Here is a 12,106-nt window from a genome sequence, read left to right on the forward strand (position 1 = left end):
TCTCTTACTGGATTTAACTTTAAAAAAAATGATTATCTATAACAATTGAGAAGCTTGTTGGCTTCAAGTCTTGATTGGACCACTTAGCGATACCACATTGGTCATTGACATTTTAATTATTCTTTTAGTTTAGTTCTGGTACCATAACAAATATAACAGAATTGGTACCGCTAAGCCTCCACATTGGTCATTGACATTTTGATTATTCTTTTAGTTTAGTCCATGGTGTTTTGGCTTTCTTTCCAAACCATAACGAAAACTGGCTGAATGCCAAATTTTGTTTTTGTTTGTTGTTCTGGTATCGTAACAAACGTGACGAAAACCGACCAAATTCACGAAGACTCACCGCACTTTGTTTTAATTCGGTACCATAATGTCACACCCCGACTAAGACGGCGGAACATGCCGGTAAACGACATATAACACATGAACACAATTACACTATTAAAGTAACAATTTTTAATCAACTCATTCATTTTATTCAACATGAAAAAAAAGCATATCTTGTTCATACAAATAAAACAAAGTACAAGGAAATAAATTCTTTATTTAACTAATAACCTAAACAATCTAAAATAAAATAACGTCTTCCAAGCTTCAATTAACCAATTATTAAACCTATAACATTGCATAAAATATATTTTGTCAACATGAATCTTGGTGAGCAATTCCATGATTTTTGTATATAATAATATGAGGCAAAATCCACAACTCATATATGAAATATTAAACAATAGCGACAGTTGAGGTATATAAATCATAGAGAATATTATGATTTGCTCTTGCGTAATATGGAAGGGATATCCCTAAACCACTGAAACTTAAGATGTGCGTATTGAACTACTGGAGTTTTTTGGCGGGCTCAATATGCCCCCCTTCCGTTAGTCAAAGTCTTTTGACCCATTAAAAAGTGTTGAAATTGTCTTTTTACCCTTAAGCCTTTAATTTAGTTTAAAAACAATTATCCAAAATAATATGGAGGTTGGGACTCGAACCCCAAACCTTCGTTTTAACAACATACTAAGCTTACCAAGTGAACTGAACCACTTCTAGTTACAGTTACAGATTATGAAATATACATTAACACTTTCATCATTTCATCTTCCTCGAAATCCAGTTAGGGTTTAATAACTTCCCTAATAACAAACACAATTGAGTATGCTTTCATCATCCATCACCACAACCATTGTCGCACCCATTCATCCGTTGCCTCTCTGTCACCACCATCTACCCGTCTCTCTGTATCCACACCGCCGTCATCGTCTAATGCATATTTGTAAATCATCTTTTATATATATATATATGTATGTATTGGATCATTTCAGAAGTTTTTTACAGCGAGAAGTGCGAGAAGTGAAGGTGTAACTCTATTAATCCTTAATTTCACTCCATTTATTATGTCGCACTTCTCGCTGTAATATCACTTCTAGCAAGATTCATCCCCTATATGTGTATATATATATATTATATATATATGTATGTATATGTAATAGATAGTAAAATATGTTAAGGTTTTAAATACTTAAAACGGGTTTTAATTTAGATTATGCATTAAAAATTCAACACGTTAATTAACATACTAAAATAAGTCACACTACAACAAAAAGTGCTTTTTAGGACCTTTTATGTGGGACGCTTGTAAAATAGGGTCCTAACATCTATTTAATATGACAAATGAGCATTTGGGGTCCTTATACAATATACGCTACATAACCGGTGTCCTAAAAAGTTATTTAATAGGATGGATGATTCTTTGGGGTCGTATTATCATATAACTTAATAAAAACTTAAAATGTAAATCCTAATAAAGTAATCCATTATGTGGTAATGTAATAGGACACTTTATCACTGGAGGTCTTATTATAACATAACATAATAGGAAACTTTGTAATTAAGTCATAAATGTTCGGTGTTATAGGACCTTTTCTAGCCGAAGCCATATAAGAACATAGCTTAATCGGACATTTTACACTATGGTCATATAACTTTAACCTTTATAAGATGCATAATCATTGTGGTGTTATTATAATACACCGTAATAAGACATTTGGTATTTTAGTCATAAAACATCTGGTTTATAGGACGCTTATTCGCTAGTGTTTTATTATAACATAACTTAGCAGGACACTTGACACTTGAGTCTTATAATTTTAACCTTTATAGGACGCTTAATCATAGTGGTATTATTATAATACACCGTAATAGGACACTTGATATTGTAGTCATAAAACACATGTTTTTTAGGACACTTATTTATTAGAGTTTTATTATAACATAACTTAATATGACACTTGACACTTTGGTCTTATAATTTTAACCTTTACATGACGTTTAGCTGGTGCAGTGCCCCTATCGTCCAAATTTCTCTTGAAGAGGTCACCCACTACGGGTGGCCTTAGCCTCACAAACACACACTCTCTCTCTTAGGCCACTCTTAGTGGGCGACATCTTTGGGCGAATTCGGGCGATGGCCGGCGACCACCCCCACCCCCGGCGATTTTAGGGGCGATAAGAGGGGGAGCCAACTGTTTATCGCCTTCTTCCATTTTCTTTTTATTATTATTATATTCTTGTGTGTGTGGTATATTTAACTATCTATATAATTGTCTACCATGAAATCCTACGTGTCACTCTCACGTCGCTCCACATCCTCTCTAGAGACACCAGATTTATTACATTTTGAACGAAGACATCTCATTGATTTAACTCGCGTTTAACATTTACACTGGTCATAACATGACCGCCACTTCAATTCTACAAGTATAACCCCCAAACCAAAATCGTTTTCTTTTTCAGGAAAAAAACAATCGATCATCATGTCACCATCTGCTATTGAGAACATGACAGGAACAACAACTACCCTCAAACCCTTATCCTAGCAATATTATTAATCTCTTTTTTCAAAATCGATTCCCAATTTCAGATTCTCAAATACCCCTGTTTATTTGTGAAACCCTAACATTTCCCATTACACAAGAAATCCATATCAATTGATGAGCATACTCCATCTCCATATACAATTATCTGATTCCACATGAAATCTCTAGCCTTAAGCAAAGGATAGATGTCAAGAAGGATCACAGACACTAGGGCTGATCGGATCGCCTTAATCTTCATAGCCGCTGACCCTATGGATGCTAAATTTGCTGTTGTACTTTCCTATGATTCTTTTGACTTTATCTGCAGGGTTATTGTTTTTCCTTTTTTAAATTATGTGATTCTTGAAAGCATGTGTCGATTCATCGATAATTGATAGTCTACACCAATTACGTTATTCACTCAATCAATTATTTGAACAGGTTAAGTTTTCATGTATTTCACGCCAGGAAGAAGGCTGAATTAAATCTGCTTGAACTAAAGTTACTGTTTTGTATCTAATGTTTTCACTTGCTGCATTCATATTCTTTCGTTAACAAGTTATAGATAAAACAAGTTTTGTATTCAAAATTTGATCAACAAAACAAATGGGAATATATTTTATGAAGTTTGGTCACTCAAAAGCTAAAAATATTGCCAATATTTTAATACCTTCCCATTAGTGTTTCAAGTATAAAGAAATTACCTTACAAAAGAGTTTAACACTATGATGTTTATATGATGAGTCTTTGGAGACATGATTTAGGCACTGATGTTACTAACACAAATCCAACATTAACCGCATGCCAACTTACAGTGGATCATAGTGCCTCCATTGAAGAGGTAAAAGTTGTTCTTTTAACCTTAAAAGTTGAAGAGTCGGAATAATAATTTTCTTAAGTTATTTTTAATTTTTTTTGCAGGAAATTCAAACAATAAAGGCGAACACCCTGATGATTCTCGTGCGGTTATAAATATTGTGTTAAAGGCTTACTCAAGGTCACTCATGCTTTTGGTGTTGGTTTCCCCACACAGGTATTTGACAAAATAACCAATCACCAATTGTCAATAAACAATGCTCAACTTGATCTATCCTTATGTATAAAATTGATGTTGGTGCTTTGAAAAGTTACCAAATTCCTATTTGGATCAACAAGCCAAATGGAGAAAGAAAGATTGAATTTTGCATAACCTTTCACATTGAATATGTTTGTTGACTTTCACAATGACTTTTAAAAGAAAAGGCCATGTAAAGAACGTTCAAGTTTTTTATTTTTTTTCATTGATTCAACTTTTTTACAACCAGTATATATTACTAATTTAATGAAGTTGTCACATTCTGCTTTCCTACGTTGATGTTCCCGTCCATTGGACGGGTAAACTACTAGTTGTTTTGGCCAGAACAAAGAGGTACCAAACTAAACCAAACGGAGAAATATGTGTTTGTTTTTTTACCATATTATAAAAAAAAACTTTTTTAACATTTTGCAGTTCCGAGTGAACTCTACAAAATCGATGATCGGTCACCTTCTCGGAGCAGTTGGTGCCGTAGAAGTCGTTGCAACTGTACAGGTAATACTTTGTTTATGTCATTGTGTGATGGCAAAGATTAGAAGGATGGATGAAGGTCAGTATATTAGTATTCTACTCTTTTATAAGTGTTAATTTTTTTTTCATTTTTTATAAATTATTTGTTTAGTACACTTGAGAGTGAAACTCGGCCCTCGGGACACAATCTATTTATTGTATTGACAGTTAATTACACGGATGGTTAAGTCACTTTGACACATTCATCCACTTTAACCTGTCGTTCATTTGACCTCAAGGCCTACACGCACTAAAGGGCTTTTGACAACACATATCACACATATTATTACGGGTTTTTTATTAGCACCAAAGGGCTTTGTATTAATGTTGACTCTATTATGACTTATTTATTTTAATTGCTTCTTAATTTTAACAAGGGGATCTTGCTTTATATTAATCTTTAATGGTGACTAACAAACATTTTTCTGTGTTTTGATCAGTGGCAAAGAATTCTAGCTTACGCCGGTGCTATTGAAGGTTTGTGGCTGATAAAGGTGGTTGCACGAAGTCATGGAGGTTTTGGATGATTGTTTTTATTTGTATTAAGTTGAATGCTTTAATAATATGTATGTTAAAAAAATGAATAATTTAGACTAATGGTCAAGATGGATGCTTTAGTTGTTCTAGCTATTTTTAAAATGGTTCATTGTTTGGATATGTTGTTTATTTGCTCACTTTTTCTGTTCTAGCTATGTTTTTATTTGTCTTTTAAGGCGGTTAATTTGCCACCATATTTGATTGAAAACATCATATTTGCTCACTTTTTTTGTACAAGTGATTAGGTAAGCACATGTCAAAACATTGTAAAAGTGTCATAATATGTCCTTATTGGGACGATTTTTGGGTTGTTAATGAATATATTATGCGACCATAAAATTGGTTTCATAATCTTATTTGGGATATCAGGACTTTTTTCTTGGTACTAAAGTACCTATAATGTTAGACCATAAGGGTCCTATAAATTAATTTTTAAGGACGCTTGTATGTGTATCAAAAGATTAACGGTAGGTAAACAAATGTTAAAACATTGTAAAAGTGTTCTAATATGTTTTTATTGAGACGCTTTTTGGGTTGTTAATGGATATTTTATGCGACCATAAAATTGGTTTCATAATCTTATTTGGGATATCATGACGCTTTTTGAGTTCCGAGACTTATTACGACCCCTTTACATGAAACACTTTTCTCGTTGGTCCTATTAAGTGAAATGTCCTATAAAATAGCATTTTAGGACGCTTTTGTGCGTACTAAAAAACCCTTTTTGTTGTAAGTATTTTATAAAAGATTTTGGTTTATATAAATATTATTATTTATTATTCTAATAAGAAATCTTATTTAATAATAAAAAATATACATTAAACGTATTTTTAGTTTGGAACATTTAAACAAATCTATTTAAACAAATCTAGTTTGGAACATATAAATATTTATTAAAGTATTTTTAAGTATTTTATATAATTAAATCATATTATTTACAATAAAACTTTGATTTTAAAATTAATAATGAATCTAAGTAATATTAAGCTTTCGGTAGAATGTACTCGATAATCGAATCCCAACCTTTACCTAATCTTAGTTCCGTTATTCAAATTATATTTACTTCCGCAATTATTATTTATTAGGATATCTCGTCGGTATGTTCCCGAAAAGCTTGATCTACCCTTATATCTTATCAAATCTTTATCGTCTCGCTTATTTACTAAGGTGAGTACTCACTCCCCTTTTTAATTATCTTAAATCCTTTTGGGTACATATGCGTATTTACAGTATTTATCTATTATCTAGTATTCAGAACCGCAACTGTTTAATCCTTGTGTGTATATCAGTTTATGCCTAACTTGCTATTTGCTTACTAGCTTTAGTTGAATACATTTCGGAGAGGTCCAACATATTCACATTATAGTATGATCATACGACCGTCGTAGTAGCCATCATCCAGTTCATATGGCATCAAGCTTACCGACCACTCATTTTTGGTAATCAATGCCCATTCGCATGGCAATGGTTTAGCCCTTTCTTTATGGTTTGATTGCTTGTTTATATGCTATGGTTTACATTTTGCATCTTTATTTATTTATTATATATTATTATTGTTGTGTCTTAAACTGGTGTTTTACTCACTCAACACGCGTTGTTGACAAACCTTTCTATTTTATACGTATATGCAGGTTATTGTTTAAACTAGTTTCAAGATTTGGTGAAGACTTAATCAAGATTATTTGTGATATAAGTTGTATTGTTGTATGATTATGGATTTTGTACTTTGTACTTGAATTATTTGAATCATTTAATCGAATTAAATAGATATTGTTACTTTTAAATATTACATGATAGTACCTTGAGAGCTGTGAGCATTCAGCTCACGCCCCAACATATCCGTCGTAGGTTGGGGTGTGACACGTTTGATGCAACATGGTTGCTTAAAAGTTAATTAAAGTGATTATACGAGTGTTCGGTTTGGTTCAGTCCTTGGCTCGGTATGGGATCAAGGATGGTTACCACATGTCCAACACCATAGAACTAAAATGTAAAGAAAAACTCATATCTAGAATGTTTCTTGCAACATGGTTGCTTAAAAGTTAATGAAATAGTTTAAACGAGTGATTGGTTTTGTTTCGGTCCTTAACTCGGTATGAGACCAAAGATGGTTACCATATGTCAAAAACCATAGAGCTAAAATAAAGTAAAATTTCCAGATTTTAACGCGAACAAAAAAGTTAAGCAAGTAAACTTCTCGAAAATGACCCAAACGAGCCTAAAATGCATAAATGTGTGTTTGAATGCCCACAAGCCTTCAATAAAGATGAAAATGGTTTTTTCAACATAAAGTAACTTAGAACAACTGAAAATATTATAAACGTATACCCGAAACGGATTGAAATGCAAGATTTCGCTTCGTTGACTTTTAAAGTCAAACTTAAGCAAAATTAGCTAGAACAACTTGAAAGTCAAAACATATCGGGAAGAAGAGAGGAAGATGATAAGGATATTATAGCTAAGATAGAGGGGTATTTATGGGAGGGGGGATTAGGGTTTGAGAAAATGAATAATGTGTTTATCCAATGGATAAACCAGTACACTTTGATACTTTTATTTAAAATGATTTTTGATTTAATTAATTTATTTCCAAAGATAAAAATATGTTTGTAGGGTTTTAGAATAATCATGGGTTGAATCTTGGTCGGTTTGGATGTTTCAAAAACGAGTCTGGGCCTTAAACGAACCAAAACTGGTTGTTGATAGACTAGACATGTGGGTCGCACCACAGGGAGGGCTGAGGCCTACCCTACGCGTCGTACGGGTGATGGTCCTTGGCCAAACTTTGATTAATGGCAGTTTTTGTCCATGTAATTCATTTTAAGTCTTTTTGAGCATAAAATAAACATTTTAAACACGGTTGAAGACTTTAGAACGAAATGACAAGAATGAAACTTGATTAAAACATAAAATTCATTATTTTTTCATTATCAAAGATCCAAAAACAAAACAGGCCGGGTTTACAACACAAATACGAATACAAAATGACCCGAAAATGACAAATGTTACCCGTAACAAACGTTGCGAAAACCAACCGAATGCATATAATTTTTTTAGTTCCGATACTATAACTAACGTGATGTATATGATAAAATTGGTGTAGACTCAACGTCTCAACTCCCAAGATACACAAGGCTCAAGTCTTTCCACCTCAATTTTTATATATAACTTTTTAATTTTTGTTTTTAGTTCCAGTATCATAACGCACGTAACCGAAATCGACCGTATTCGTGTTGAATTTTAGCCTCAACTCTAGGGACCAACAACGATTAGGTTAATCACCGCCCGGTTTTTACCAACCTGTTCCGGCGCAATGCACACAGTAAACCACTAGTTTTAAATATTTAATTGGACTCAATCATATTCGGTGGGTCAGTTGCCCATTAGTGATCCGAATTGAGAGTTCCAAAAAAAAGTCAGCCGCTACAAAAAATGGTTGATTATGTGGTGTTAATCACTCTCACCTAAAGAACAAGGTCATAGCTGTAAATAATTCAAACTATCCGTAATATGTATGTATGTATGTAAAATCTAGGGTTTAGGTGTCATTGTGTAAAGTTGGTAACTACCAAAGTTTATTGTTAGTACTTGTACGATGAATGCCATCTTCAACCTAAGATCACATCGGTTCAATGAATATATAAGAAGTGGCGATCATCATCATCATCATCATCATCAAACATTAAAATCATTTTAGGTGTGCATATTCCTTTTTTTGAAACTTTTTATTTTGATTTTCTATAGTGATAAATTGATTCAAAGAATTCGAATAATAATAACGCACTTGTAACACACAAGCATGTAGGATCGCTGTCCCATTATTAATATCCTATTGTGAAATCTACAATCTATACAGTTTAGGCCATTCAAATTAAGATTATTTTCTAGGCGAGTGACTTATGGGAAACGATAGAACCTATGACAAATCCTAACATGCTATATGGAAGCTTAAGGAAATGACTGTGTGGCTGCATTAAGTGATACCAAAAGATGTAATCTTGCAAGAAGACAAAGGAGGTGTGGGAAGCATTAAAGAAATGACATGTGAGTCTAGAGAGGGTGCAAAAGGCTCGGTTACAATCTTTTATGATAAAATTGCAAATGATGCAAACGATAGAAGATGAAATGATAGATGACTTCACTAAGAAGATTAATACTTGTTACAATAAGGCCAGTGAGTAAGGGAAATCTTGAGATCAACCGTTACTTGTACGAAAATTACTAGAATCTGTACGTAATCGGCTTAACTAGGATGTCGTTAAACAACTCACCAACTTAGATTCAGTATGACGAAATCACCATGAAACTAAGCACGTATGTGGAAAGACTAAAACTCAAGAAAGGAGATATCATCCAATATCTAGGGGTGTTGGACTTGAGAATGAGGAATCTTGGTGATGATCTCCATGAGACTCAACGCCACAACACTTAATCTATCAACTTTATCCGTCAATTCTTGGTATTTTGATGCACCATCCATATTAATGGAATCATTTGCATTCCAGCCAAAGGCGGTTATGTCTAAGGGTGTGCACGATTCATTTCAGTTATTGAAAAACAATAAACGTTTGGTTTTGGTTAATTCAGTTATTAGCAGTTAATTCTATCGGTTCAGTTAATTAACCACTAAACACAAAATTTTAGCACAAACTGACCCACCATCTTTCTTAATCTATAAAGGGACGAATCGGTTATTAGGTATGCTATGCGGATTGGAAACCTGCTATCATTAGACTTAAAGATCATGAAGTTTTCTTTGAACATATAAAGAATATGAAACAATGGTTTAAAATGCGTTGAAGGTTGAAACTAATGAAATAATTAACATAGCATAAGACCAATTCTAAAAGGAAAGGGGTTATTGGAAGAAGTCATTTTTAGGATTGTTTCACTTGTGAAATTTCTTGGTTGATCAAATGAGAAGGTGCATGCATAAAAACGTAACAAAAAGTTTTCTGATTGATTGAGATGTTGGAAGAGTTTGACCTCGATATAAAAGATCATGTGTAGCTTGTCATGAATCATGAAATCCACATACATTATCTTGGGCACAATATCCAAAACGAGTTAATAGGCTTGCTAGCATATCGAGTTAAATCAGAAATCATCAAGAAGATAAAGCAAGCAAAATAATACTTTAGCATTCTTTATTGCACCCATACAAGTCACCAGAACGAATGCCTATAATTGTGAGGTATTTTTAAGATCAATTGATCATTTTATCAATTAATCATCTATTTTGTAAGTATCAAAGAGATACACATGGGTGCTATGAAATAAGAAGATTGGAGCTTTGAATCTGCTGAGACTGACGATGACGTTTATAATAAAATATTTGATGATCTTCATTGGATAACCAATATTTAGGTTCAATATCCAATGATCATCATCGAATATCTGATCCCATACTTAACTGTATTCCTGTTTAACTTAAGCCTCAAACTACGTCTTCAGCTGTGAGGAAAGTAGGTCCAAGTTGACATTCTCTGCACTACTTTGAAAGGGATATACTAACAAAAAGCTTAATATAAAGGTAACAAAGCCCAATAACTACTTATTCACTTTTACATTTAATTCAACCAAATTATTCCTACAAGAGGCAATACAATTCAATTGAAGACGGTGAGCTGAATCAACCAAAGACTTGGATTTTTACTCCAACTCTAGCTATCAATAGTTCGCACAAAATCATTTAGTCGATTTTAATTTTTTCATAATTCACATACTTATTGTTGAAATCACTTTTCCATATATGATAAGCGAAGTTGTGACCAACATGTATGCCAATTTTAACGCTAACATGGTTACCGTTGACGAATCTTTTCTAGGGTTTTTATTGCTGATTAAACCACTAGTAAAGGACCTTTTGGTGTTAAACTTGAGAAATTAAAGTGTCTTGGTCTTGATTTCAATGATATGTGCGGTCGAGGCTATGATAATGGATCAAACACGTCCCTTTTACAGCCCTTAATTAAACCACTTCGAATTTCACAAACCACTTGCTTGCCCTTCACCTCATGCCCTCTTCTCAAATTAATGAAATGGACGAGGCCATACGTTTATCTGTTCTCGGTCTTTACCTATTTGTTTTTCCACCTCAAGAGACACAGGGCCATGTTTTAATTGGGTAAATAGCTTATGGATTGCGCCTAATAATATGTGCAAAAGTCATTTTTTTCTCCTTTCAAAATAGGCTTAAATGGATTAATACGAGCTTGTCCTAGGCGGTCGTGCACCCCGCCCCTCCCTAGGGATGACCCTATCAACATATGTAGGGTTGCACGTTAGCGTTGTCCATCTGACCTACCAATTCTTTAATGGGCAGATGCCCCTTCTCTCTCACTCTAAAAACCTCATTCCTATCTCACAGACGTGTACTTTGGCACGAGTGGGCCCCTACTCGGTCTCTTCACTACGTCTCCCTTTAGAGCATTCACATGTTGTGATATTCTTACAATATTAGTTCTACATCAGCTTCACGAACCCCATCCCCTATTCCCACTTACAAGTTGAAATTTCAAATACGTCCCAATCAGATTCATAATCGAGCACGGGAACACGAGCATTGGCTCTAGCGGTTTTGTGTAATAAGGCTCTTTCCGGTAAGGGTTCGAATTTCCGGTTTAAGGCATTGTGTCCCTTCATTTTTGATTAAAAAGGTGTTTGGTTGTTAATGTGAAGATTATTTGTGATTATACCGAATATAATTTAGAAAATGGTAATTTATAATTTAGTAAAACATGAAAAGTTAGTCTACTTCACAAGCTACACCCATGAAATTATATATATATATATAATAAGTTTGGTGTCGCAGGTGGCCTATTGGGCCACTTGGCGGCACCATATCTATTGATGAATTTTGTTTTGTTACTTTAGTTCGGTTACCATGATAAACGTAATCGAAACCAGTTAAATGTCAATTGTTTTAACCTGAAAAGAAACCGACTGAGTTCGCGCGGCCTTGCCGTTTTATTTAAATCCCATGACTGACAACGCTTGAGTTTTACAAATGCTCAAGTTTACCAACCGACCCCCCCCCCCTTCCAAAGAATGGTCATTGGCCCACCTCAAATTTATATGTTTTTTCGTTTTTTAGTTCCGGTACCATAACATACATAATCAAAAC

The sequence above is a fragment of the Bidens hawaiensis genome, unplaced genomic scaffold (genome assembly GCF_021521415.1).
Source record: "Bidens hawaiensis isolate Kalapana, Puna unplaced genomic scaffold, B.hawaiensis_p1.1 tig00065062_1, whole genome shotgun sequence".
In the NCBI taxonomy this organism is placed as follows: Eukaryota; Viridiplantae; Streptophyta; class Magnoliopsida; order Asterales; family Asteraceae; genus Bidens; species Bidens hawaiensis.